Source organism: Lactuca sativa, chromosome 2 (genome assembly GCF_002870075.4).
Source record: "Lactuca sativa cultivar Salinas chromosome 2, Lsat_Salinas_v11, whole genome shotgun sequence".
Lineage (NCBI taxonomy): Eukaryota > Viridiplantae > Streptophyta > Magnoliopsida > Asterales > Asteraceae > Lactuca > Lactuca sativa.
In genome coordinates, this window is record NC_056624.2 from 55,694,424 (window position 1) to 55,705,746 (window position 11,323).

The window sequence follows — 11,323 nt, forward strand, 5'->3', positions numbered from 1 at the left end:
AAGCCAATTTGGCATTGCAATTATGACCCACAAGTATTGATTTTCATGAGGCCAATCACAATCATTTTCATCACACCATTGTCATTTTTCGAATATTTTTAGAAAAATTTATAGAATCCACTACCTTGTGCTTATGTAGGAGGATTTTTTTTTTTCATTTAAAGGTGTTTATTCCAATTTAGGCGATTCATTTTGAATGATATGAGTTTAAACAATTTAAGTGTTTCAATTAAATTAATTTATCTTTAAATGAAGATGGAATGAATTGGTTATTTCAATAGAAAAATTATTTGTAGGGTTTATATATAAATTGATTGAATCATACCATTAGTTGTTAATAAAGCTTCCTTTATACTTACCTTATTTCATCGTTGTGTTCTTGGATCTTTGCAAGTATTTCAAATACCTACACTAACACCAAAAAAATACAAATAAGCACATCTGCTAATTGTCTCGTTGCAAAATTTAATCCATGCACTAGAATATAGTGTCCCCCTCTCTCAAACATATCGTGAAGAATTGATTAAGTCACCATCTTCATGCAGCAGGAAATGTTGAAAGGAATAAAGGAGTTACAGTTGCGTTGACGCGCCCAAGACCCATGGCTGAGAAGAGAGGCCAACAATTGTACACCATGCGCTCACCACATTTCTTCACATTTCAAATGAAGAGTAATGAATTAATGAGAGCGATGGTAATAACCAATTTTATACTTCTTAAAGGAAACGATGTTTTATCATTATCCATTTGTTGGTTCATCGGATACGCCATAAACTATGCTAGAGATTAGAACCCAAAATAGTCCTAAACATGGAGCATCCACTAAATATTTGATCCAAGATAACCGAACCCGACCCAAAAGAATTTTGTTGACATGGACCCTAAAAAATCCACAAAATTCATCTAAATTGCACAAAAATCCTTCAAACTTCCTCATTAATTTTCAAATCTCACTTTCCTCAAAATTTTAAAAAGGTGCTTTTATATATATATATATATATATATATATATATATATATATATATATATATATATATATATATATATATATATATATATATATATATATACACTAGGTATGAGATCCATGTATTACATGGGTTTAATTAAAAAAAATTAAATATGAAATTTTAATAATAAGAAAAAATGTGAATTTATAAGAAAAATGAGAAAATTTTTGAATTATTAAAATTAATGAGGCTTTAATGTATTGAATACATTACATATATAAACATTTTCTAATAAATACCTTACATATTAAATGTGAAATTTTAATTTAATAAAATGAAAAATACAATAAAATGATAAGTGGAAAATAGAAATCTAAAAATTTTAGAAAATGCCATGTGTCCAAATGAAAGAGAAGAGGACATGTGGCAAAAAAAACTTTCATTTATTAGAGTGTATATATATATATATATATATATATATATATATATATATATATATATATATATATATATATATATATATATATATATATATATATATATATATATATATATATATATATATATATATCATACCTTTAAACTAGACCATGATCATACATAAAATAGTTTTTTGTTTTATAAGATCGTGATCGTAATATCAAATCGGAATAATAAGATGATACAAAAAACAATATATTTGTAAGTTTAAAATATGAAAAAAAATATATTTTTAAGTTTCATATATCAGTTGATCCTTCGCAAGTGTAACATAAATAAAATTCGAGCCAATTTAAAACTTTTTAAATCATATAAAACTATTCAGTTAATACAATTTGTTTTCAAAATAGTTTAAACATCAGAGTTCCCAGAAATCAGAATCATAAATCAAGGAAGTGTATGGTCACACCTTCGCCTTCCTGCGGCCATCTGCTGAACCTGAAATAATAATCAATAAATGTAAGCTTGAAGGCTTAGTGAGTTACCCCCAAAATTCCAACGCTATACCGATATAACCATATCAAATAAACATATAAGCAAACAAAACAGCCATGCATCTCGAGTCTATAGTGTGACTGGTCTGCCCGCACCGGGCCTTCAGTCCACCTGGTCCACTCTCTGAATCTACAGAATGACTGGACCGTCCGCATCGGGCCTTCAGTCTGTCTGGCCCACTCTCCGAGCCTCGGAACGTTTGGAACGCCGTCTCGAGGCCTTCAACCTATCCGGACCGCTTGTCGGGCCTTCGGCTTGACTAGGTGCCCTACTGGGCATGTAGTCTATCCGGTCCGCCCTGGGTATGTTGGCCTGCAACACGAAGTAGGACCCGCCTAAACCCAACCCCCATACCAATCAAACAATCATGTGCATATAAATATCATACGCTAGCATGTATGTAACAAATAATCATACCAATCTAACAGATCACTAACATAGCAACCATCCTATAACCAGGATACTAATCTAAACCAACTCACTAACATAATACCATCCTAACTATCAGGATGCAGATCTAGCAGATCAATAAACATATCAAGCGAATACCCGGATACGAATCTGATAAAGGGTCGGCCTTGGTGCCTTAGACCTTATTGATATAGTGAGGATAACTCACCTCGCAATGTCCATCTGAACTGAAGAATCGAACTCCCGAATCATTATCTCATCGGAAATCCCGAACTATCACATAATAAATACCAAATCATTACACAACATAACAATCTTGACTAAGGGTCCACACAATCCATCATGTCCACTCTCTTTATTGGGCCAAGGCCCAATGCCAATTCTATAACCTTAAAAGCCCTTATGCAAAGCCCATTATTGGCCCAATTTACCAAATTGAGCCCAACTCCTTAATTAGGCCTAATTCCATGATCCATTATCAAAACTTGGCCCAAAACATAATATTCATAAAGTCTAGCAAAGGCCCAAATCCAACTAGCCCATAAACGGCCAAAAAGCCGAACCCCAATTGTCAAAGGCCAAACAGAGGACGTATGTGGGGCATACTCCTCTGGTATGTGGGGCGTACTTGTCTTGATGTTGACCACCATCGGGGTGGTTAACCCAGTTCACTGGGTATACTGGATTTACGCTCGGCGTACGCGGGGCTTCACCAAAACCTTAATAAGTGCTTAATGGCTTAAGCACTTAAGCCCAAACTTCAGATCCGTCGACCAAATGTGTCATAGGACAATAAATTCTCGAACTTTATCACTTTGGACATCCAAAAAGTTCTTAACACATGGTATTAATCCATTAAGACCTTCCTACTTCATGCATGATACAAATCTAGCTATAGGGACACCATTTTTATCACTTAGGACCTCTTCTAAGGTCTGAAAGGACAACTCATTTCGTCCAAATCATAACATGCATCATTTTGGGACAAGAATGCTTCCATAAAGCTAAAATGACTAGATCTATCTCATACAAGTATAAAGTTCCAAGCTTTTTTCCTTCTGGATCATCTAGGGCACAAACCAACTTCAAATCTACAAGCCTGATCTTCTTCTCCAACTCCTTGATGCAATACCTTAACACTCAAGAACACTAAAAAAGCTCAAACACTAAAGGAAATGGATAGGGTTTGGGGAAAACGACACTAAGTAGTGGAGGTTGGGTTAAGGGAGGGTTTTGTGCTCATAATGTTGCTTATATAGCCCCCAAACCCTAAATATTTGGGTTTCCTTATGCCAAGTGTACGCCCAGCGTACACAAGTGTACGCCCAGCATAGTAGGGCGCGCGCCTAGTATGTTCATCGTACCCTTATGTATGCGTAGCGTACTCCTCCTGATCCCAAAATTACAATTTAGCCCTTAAGCTTTTCATAGCTTTACCCTTCCATCCGCAGGGACTATAAACGACAAATCTTGGGATGTTACAACTCTCCCCCACTTAAACTAGGTTTCATCCTCGAAGCCTGCTGCAGTGAGAAATTCAGGATAATGCTCCCACGTCTTGGAGTCTGGCTCCTAAGTCTACTCGGATCCTTCCCTATGTTGCCACTGGTCTCCCTACATAGTTCAAGTGCTCTCGGACCTGAACACCACCCAACGATAAAACCGCCTACTTATCCAATATGCGCCTTTGCAGCTGCCAGACGTGAAAAGCAATGTGAATCCAACGGAACCTTTTCAAAAGGTCCATCTTACATGCCACTTTGCCAACCTTACAAAATCTTGATGATCCAAAGTATCGGAAACCCAACTTTCCCTCTTTCTGAAGCTAACCTTTTGTGCTGACAGGATAATGCGTCCTTCAGCCCCCAAAATATCATACAAAATCAATCCACTAATAAACACGAACACTCATGCCTGCCCTAGTCAGCCTTGGGCTGGAATACTAGACATGCCTACAATTGGTCCAGTCATCCCTAGGATGGGATACCCTTGTATCTCACACATGTTTGGCCCACTTAACCCTCGGGTTGGAATACCAAAAATATCAGGTCCAATCAATCATAGGGTCCGGTCATCCTTAGGATGGAATACCTCTATGAACATAACTCGGTTCTACTCATAACTTGAGATCCAAGGATCTATCCTTGTGTCTCATCCACTATCTTCTGATCGTCATAGCCGAGTGCATCTCCCCCGAATCTAAACAATACATCCATTTCGAACGCGCTTGTACAAGAGACATAACCAACACAATCTTTATGCCCACAACCTATGACTGGAATACCCTTACATGGTCCTCAACATAGGTCTGGATTGCCTCTGAGCCCACAACATGAGTCTGGTATGCCCTCTCCGGCCCTCAACTCATGACTGGAATGCTCCCGATAACCTATCGATACTGCTTTCATCACTTCAGATGTCCGGCGCTCCATGTTAGAGGTACTCACCTCCTCTATTGCCCAAGAAGGCCTAAACAATGTCCTTCACAACACCAACACGTATCACAATGCTGAAACCTCACCCACACTATCAACTTGTAGAACAAGTTGCTACCCCATAACATATATATACTCAAAACCTGATCATATAACTAACAAAACCCATACAAAGTCTTCAGCATACTCCATCAGCATGTTTAATACTTAGGGACAGACCTACTGATTGCTATAGCATAGAAACATACTCAATACCTGCACATAGATCTACAAACACATATAGTGTCTTCAACATGACTGGACCGACTCACCAGGCCTCCAGTATATTTGGATCACTCTCAGAACCTTCAGCATGCCTGGACCGCCTCTCTGGGCCTTCAGCCTGTCTGGACCATCTCCGAACCTTCAGCATTTCTAGACGCCTCTCTGGGCGTTCAGCTTGTCTGGACCGTTCTCCGAGCCTTCAGCCTGAATGGTACACCCCACCTGCCTTCAGTCTATCCGGACTGCTCTAAATTGTTGAGCATCTCCCTGGACCACCCTTCCTAGTGATCTTTCCCATGTAGACTGTTCTCACCCACTTGGGGTTCCGAATTCTTGATCCATTTCGTGGACTCTAACCCCGGCCTAACCGTAGGCCTCAAGTCAATTTTCCACCTTCTTGGAAATCTAGGGTTTGTTCCCTGACCCACGTGTCTACCATATTTGCTAAATAACACGCACACCTGTGCTGAAAGTACTGCCGAGCCCTGGCAGCTAACAAAACCCTTAATATATCAATCCAAAAACCCTCAGAGTCGAGCACACCCTCGACCGAGTACTCGAACTGAACTCAATTCATGACTAGAACTCCAACCTGGTTCCCCAACTTCTGCTATCAAGCACCAAGAAGACGTGATTCTTATGCTGGGGAGTTTTCCCAAACCCCCAACCAACACAACCCTCAAACCAAGTAGCCACTGGAGCCTCCATTCTCCCTGTCGGGTTGTGAAACTTATCCCCGTTTCAAAACCTCTCCCGCTTCTGCATCCTGGGGTCACTCTCCCTCACTTAGATTCGACTAAGCCTTCACAACACATGAAAATTGGAGGATTCCCAATCCTTCTCACTTCGCAACGATCAATCCAATGAAAATAAACTCTTTACAACTAGTGCTCCATTACTAGCAAATCCCAATTGATCCCACACTTCTAAGAACCTAATGAACACTTCCTGAATCCCAGTGAAACCGACAGTCCTAATGCTTGAATGACCACACACTCAACTCCTAAAGACCAAAAGATAGATGCTCCAACTAATACCTCAGCGACGAGCTACTTCCCTTGGTGCTTTCGTCCGTCAATCACGAACGGTTTCTAAAACCACAAAATCCTGATACGATGAATAACCCTTCTGTCAGACCCTATCCATAGACCTCCCACATATTATCCCTTTTCCAAAGGTGTTCCAAACAAGTTTCCTGCTCTCGGGCTCTAGAAGTCATTCTATGTAACACCCAAAGTTAGGAATGCCAAGAAAGGAAAGAAAACCCTAATTTTAAGGGACGACTCGTCGAGTCCACGGAGGAACTCGGTGAGTCTGAGTGGGATCCATGTCGAGGAGTAAGTGACCAACTCGGCGAGTCGGCCAAGGAGACTCGGCGAGTCTGGTCTGAACGAGGAAAACCTTATATCTAGGACTTGGAGCCTATTTAAGCGCCTCATTCTCTTCCCTAGGGTTCCTCTACTGCCTCTCTAATCCAGAACACTAAACCCTAGCCGCCATATCCATTTTTGAGCTAATTATTGCCTTGAAGAGTGCATTAAAGCTTGGAGAAGGAGGAAGAATCTTGGAGGTGCAAGAAGGGGGCTGTAGATCCGGGATTGGGAAGACATTTCTGAGCATTTAGAGGTAATAAACTAGTTCTTGGACTCCTTTTTACCTAGATCTATGTGTGTGTTTTGGGCATTCTTGGCATGATAGTAACCATTTCGAGCTAGAAGTTCAGATCTAAGGTTGCTACCTCAGATCCATGCTTGTTTTGGTCTAGAATCCCATAAAGTATCAGCTCTTGGTATGTTGGTGAAGCATGGTTGTCACAAACCCTAGTGTATGGTGTATTTAGCCTAGATCTCCTTCTCTACATGTAAAGTTTGCCACTTTACGTGAGGAATAGGCCTTAGAAGTATGGATCTATGTGTTGGAGCCCCTGTTTGGCTCAAAGAGCCACTGCATGGATTAAGAGCTGGAGTGACTCGGCGAGTCACATGGGTAGACTCAGTGAATCGGATGAAGTTGGGCAGGAACTTGGCGAGTTGGAAGAACAACTCGGCGAGTCTGTTGAAGGTTGTCTTGGACTCGGTGAGTCTGTTCTTGGACTCGACGAGTCAAGTCGCGAAACCCCAAACCCTTCAAGTTGAGACTCGAATAAGTGAGTCGAGTGGATACTCGGTGAGTTGGATAGGTCAGGACTCGGAAATCGGTGGACTTGGCGAGTCGAGTCGCGAATGGAAGGAATCTGAGCATATGAACTCTGCGAGTCAGTAGGCAGACTCGACGAGTAGGGTTGACCTGGAAGGTTGACTTTGACCAGGACTTTGACTTTGACCAGAGTTGACTTAGTTGACTTTCAGGGGACAGTTAGACTAAGTGTTGCATTGATATTGGTAGCTCGGGGAGCTAGTGGGGCAGGAGTTCAGAGAGTTGCCGGGCAGCAACTAGAGGGGTTATTAGCAAGTTCAACAAGTGCAGGTGAGCTTCCCTTTGTGTGAATGGGTCTAACGCCACAATGCCGGCCCATGTAGTTATGAGTAGAAGACCCGGGGGTTAGCCCTAGGCACAGTATGCTAGTATGATATTCAGGACGAGGTCCAATGATAGCGGGTGGGTGCCCAAGGAATGGTTTATGTGATAGTTTATACTTGTTGTCTGTGTGATACTTGTATGTGCCTGGTAGGGAGGTGAGTGTGGGCGAGGTCTCGTATCTCACCAATAGTAGAGTACGAATGGTGTTCCACATCTCATTAGCAACAGATCAGGGGTGAGGCCCGAGTTAGGGAAAGAGTGAGTGTGGGCTGGGCCCGTATCTCACTATCAGTAGGAGCATGGACGGGTTTCCATGACTCATCAGTAGCAGGACAGGCGAGGCCTTAGGACAGGATCCATTAGTATGTGTTTAGCTTATGTGTTGTGATATGTTTATGTGTTATTATATGTTAGCGGGCGAGGCCCTGTGACAGGCGAGGCCTAAGTGAAACAGATCTGTATCCGAGCGGGGCTCGAAGCCAGGCGGGGCCTGGAGCGGCGGGGCCGTTGTAGCGGGCGAGGCCCGAGGTAGGGGGCGAGGCCCAGGATAGCGGGCGTGGCCCAGTATGTGCAGTATGTGGTGATGCATGGTATGTGGTAGGGTGGGGAACTCACTAAGCTTCATGCTTACGGTTTTCAGTTTTGGTTTCAGGTACTTCCGGTAGCGGAGGGAAGAGCTCGGGTTGATCTCATGGCACACACCATAGATTAGACAACATGTGAATGTTTACTCTGATAACGAACATGTGTTTTGGAAATTAATACTATAATTATGTTTTGGATTGATGACTTTGCTTTAAGTAATGTATTATTAAAAGAAATTTTTAGTCTTGAATTTTGGGACGTTACAAGTTGGTATCAGAGCCTTGGTTTGAGGGATTCGGACATACCCTCGGGTGTGTCTGAACTCAAACTAAGGGATTGGGATAAAAGTTTTCAAAATGAAAGGACAAGTTTTGTAAAAAGTGTTTTAGAAATGAAACAGTTTTAGAAAAGCGAAAAGAATTCAGAAAGAAAAGAATTTTGATAAGAGAAAAGGGTGTAGTGCATGCAATCAGCTGAGCTCAAGTAAGTACCCCAAAATACCCATACAAGTTTATGTTATGATTATCAGTTAGTAGAACAGCATGCTAGATTAGGACTAAGGATCTAGGGAGGATGCCTTATGTGCCTATTATATGTGCCTTGAGCTACATGATAGTGCTGATTAGACAGTAGTAGGATAGCCTGTTTAGGTTATGCCTGAGTTTATGTGTTTGTGTTGCATGCTAGTTCAGATTCTTGCTATGTGGATATGATTGCTTGAGTATGTTGTGGTTAGATTTTTCCCTTGTCTGAATGCTGCTTGCTTTGTGCAATGTGGGATTCCGAGTGATGGGAGTTAGCTATTAAGGGGATACATCACGTCACATGTGATCAGGGTTGAATAATCTCAGAGTGATGGATTTGGCCCTATTTCGCAGCTCTTGTTTGAGTCTAACCGTTGTAGGGACGAGTCTTTAACTCGAAGGATTATCTGAGCCTCGTCACATGTGATGGTATCCAGGTAATGGCTAATTGGCATCACAAGGAGACCTTCAGCAGCTGAGGACTGGTTTGAGTTGAGTCAGAGGTTTTCCCTAGGGTAAGCCTAGGATGAGATAATGCTGGGAGTGGTAGTAGTGGATAAGGGACCTGGTGGAGTCGAAGCAATTCCTGAGGAAAGTACAGATAGATGTGGAAGGTAGTATGGGCCCGTACTACTGAAAGCATAGGATCCGTACTCGATTCGGGAAAGGCCGAGACAAGATCGGGAACCTGGTAGGGTGTGTTTGGTCTCGCAGCAGTGATAAGTATTCTGATAGAGGATGTATTATATTTTCAGCATGGTGACGTTGCGACAGAGACCAGTGAGCGGACCAGGCGCTGGAGAGGGATCAAGCTCGGGTTCAGGAGTCGAGTAGCTCGAGGAGCGAATGAGGGAGTTGATATCAGCCGAGGTTACGCGCAGTATTCTAGACTAGACTCCTGTGATCTTTGGCACGGTCAAGGAGGGTATATTGGAGATTTTAGATGAGAGGCTGGGAGCCTTCCGTACCGAGATGATGGCTTTGATGGGAGCGCGTACCTTGACATTTCGAGAGTTCAGGGCTTGCGGAGCACCCGATTATCATGGGGCTAGGGACCCCATCGCCAGCAGCAGATGGTTGGCTGATGTTGCCAATGCATTCCGTACTAGCCCGTGTCCTGAGGGGGACAAGGTCAGACTCGCTTCCTGTCTTCTGAAGGACAGAGCGAGGGATTGGTGGGAGGAGATTGGTCATGCTCTGGGGGATGATGTCGCGTTGGACGCGATGACTTGGAGCGATTTATCGGCCAGGTTCAGGGCGGAGTTTTCGCTAATTATTAAGGTGCAACAGTTGGCACGGGAGTTTTAGGATTTGACGCAGACCACTGAGACTGTGGCAGAGATCACCGCCAAGTTCAGGGAGAGGGCTCTTCTTGTACCACAGTATGTCACGGATGAGGAGATGAAGAAGGCCCGATATCATGATATGTTGAGGGCTGACATCAAGGAGTTCGTGAGCAGGTCTGACTGTAAGACGCTGGAAGATATGATTTCTCGGGCCAGAGAGAGGGAAATTGATTTGGAGCAGATCCGGAAGAGGAAGCCGGATAAGGTTCAGGTAGCCGCGGGTTCGGGTAAAAGGCCCAAGGGATCGGATTCGAGATCGAGAGATTATCAGGACCGCAACCGATACGGGAAGTATGGCAGGGCGCACGGGGGCGCGTGCAGGGGTGGTAGCGGCAGTGAGTCTGGCTGCTTCAAGTGTGGTTGGACTGGTCATTTTAGCAGGGATTGTACTGTTACCACCATTCCGGGATACGACTTGATATGTGTTCACTGCAATCAGCGGGGCCACAAGAAGGCCCATTGCCCCAGTTTGTTTTCAGCAGGACGGGTGATGGCACCTGCCCCTGCAACTTCGAGGATCACAGACGGCCGTCAGGGTCGTGCAGAGGCGCCTGCGGTAGGAGGCAGGGCTTTTCAGATGACTACCTTGGAGGCGCGAGCAGCATTGGACGTTGCAGGTATGCGATTTCCGTTTTCAGTTCTTTTATTTAAGCATGATTATATTGTTATGGTTCTGCATCATTATCGGTATGAGTATTTTATTTTTTTGTGCGGCTTGATCGTGATCGAGTTATATTCCATCTGCATACCTTGGATATTTGAATGGTAGTTAAGGGATGTGCTCTATTGGAGAAGGTTGCTTAGGATGCAGTAACTGTAGCATGCCTGGGAGGGACTTGGTATGTCTCGCTAGTTTGGAGCCGTACAATTTTAGAAATGGACTGGTTAGATCCCTAGCTATGGTAAGCTTGGGGTTCCTCAGCAGGTTGATTATGGAATGGTAGCGAGGATTGGGAATTCTTTTCAGCAAGGGTTAAGCAGGATCGAAGTGGGGGAGAATCCTCTAAGGTTGCAAAGGTAAGAGCATGCATAACCAGAATGAGTGCGCGACCTCCAAGAAGGAAAAGAAGTGGTACAACGTTTGATGGATTGAGGAGTTCAGGGTTGGGAGGTTGAGAAACCCCCCCTCAGTTAGTGCGTGTATTGGTGATGGTTAGTATGTGGTTGGGAATTTAGGTTGGTGGATCGCCTGTAGGGCTCGAGTGAGTCAGAAGGAGGATCTTGAGAACTGACAGCATGGGGTGCTTTCGTATCAGCAGTCAGTGGTGGAAAGTGTTGTCAGACTACGGGGCAGCTGTAGCATTCACTAGCAG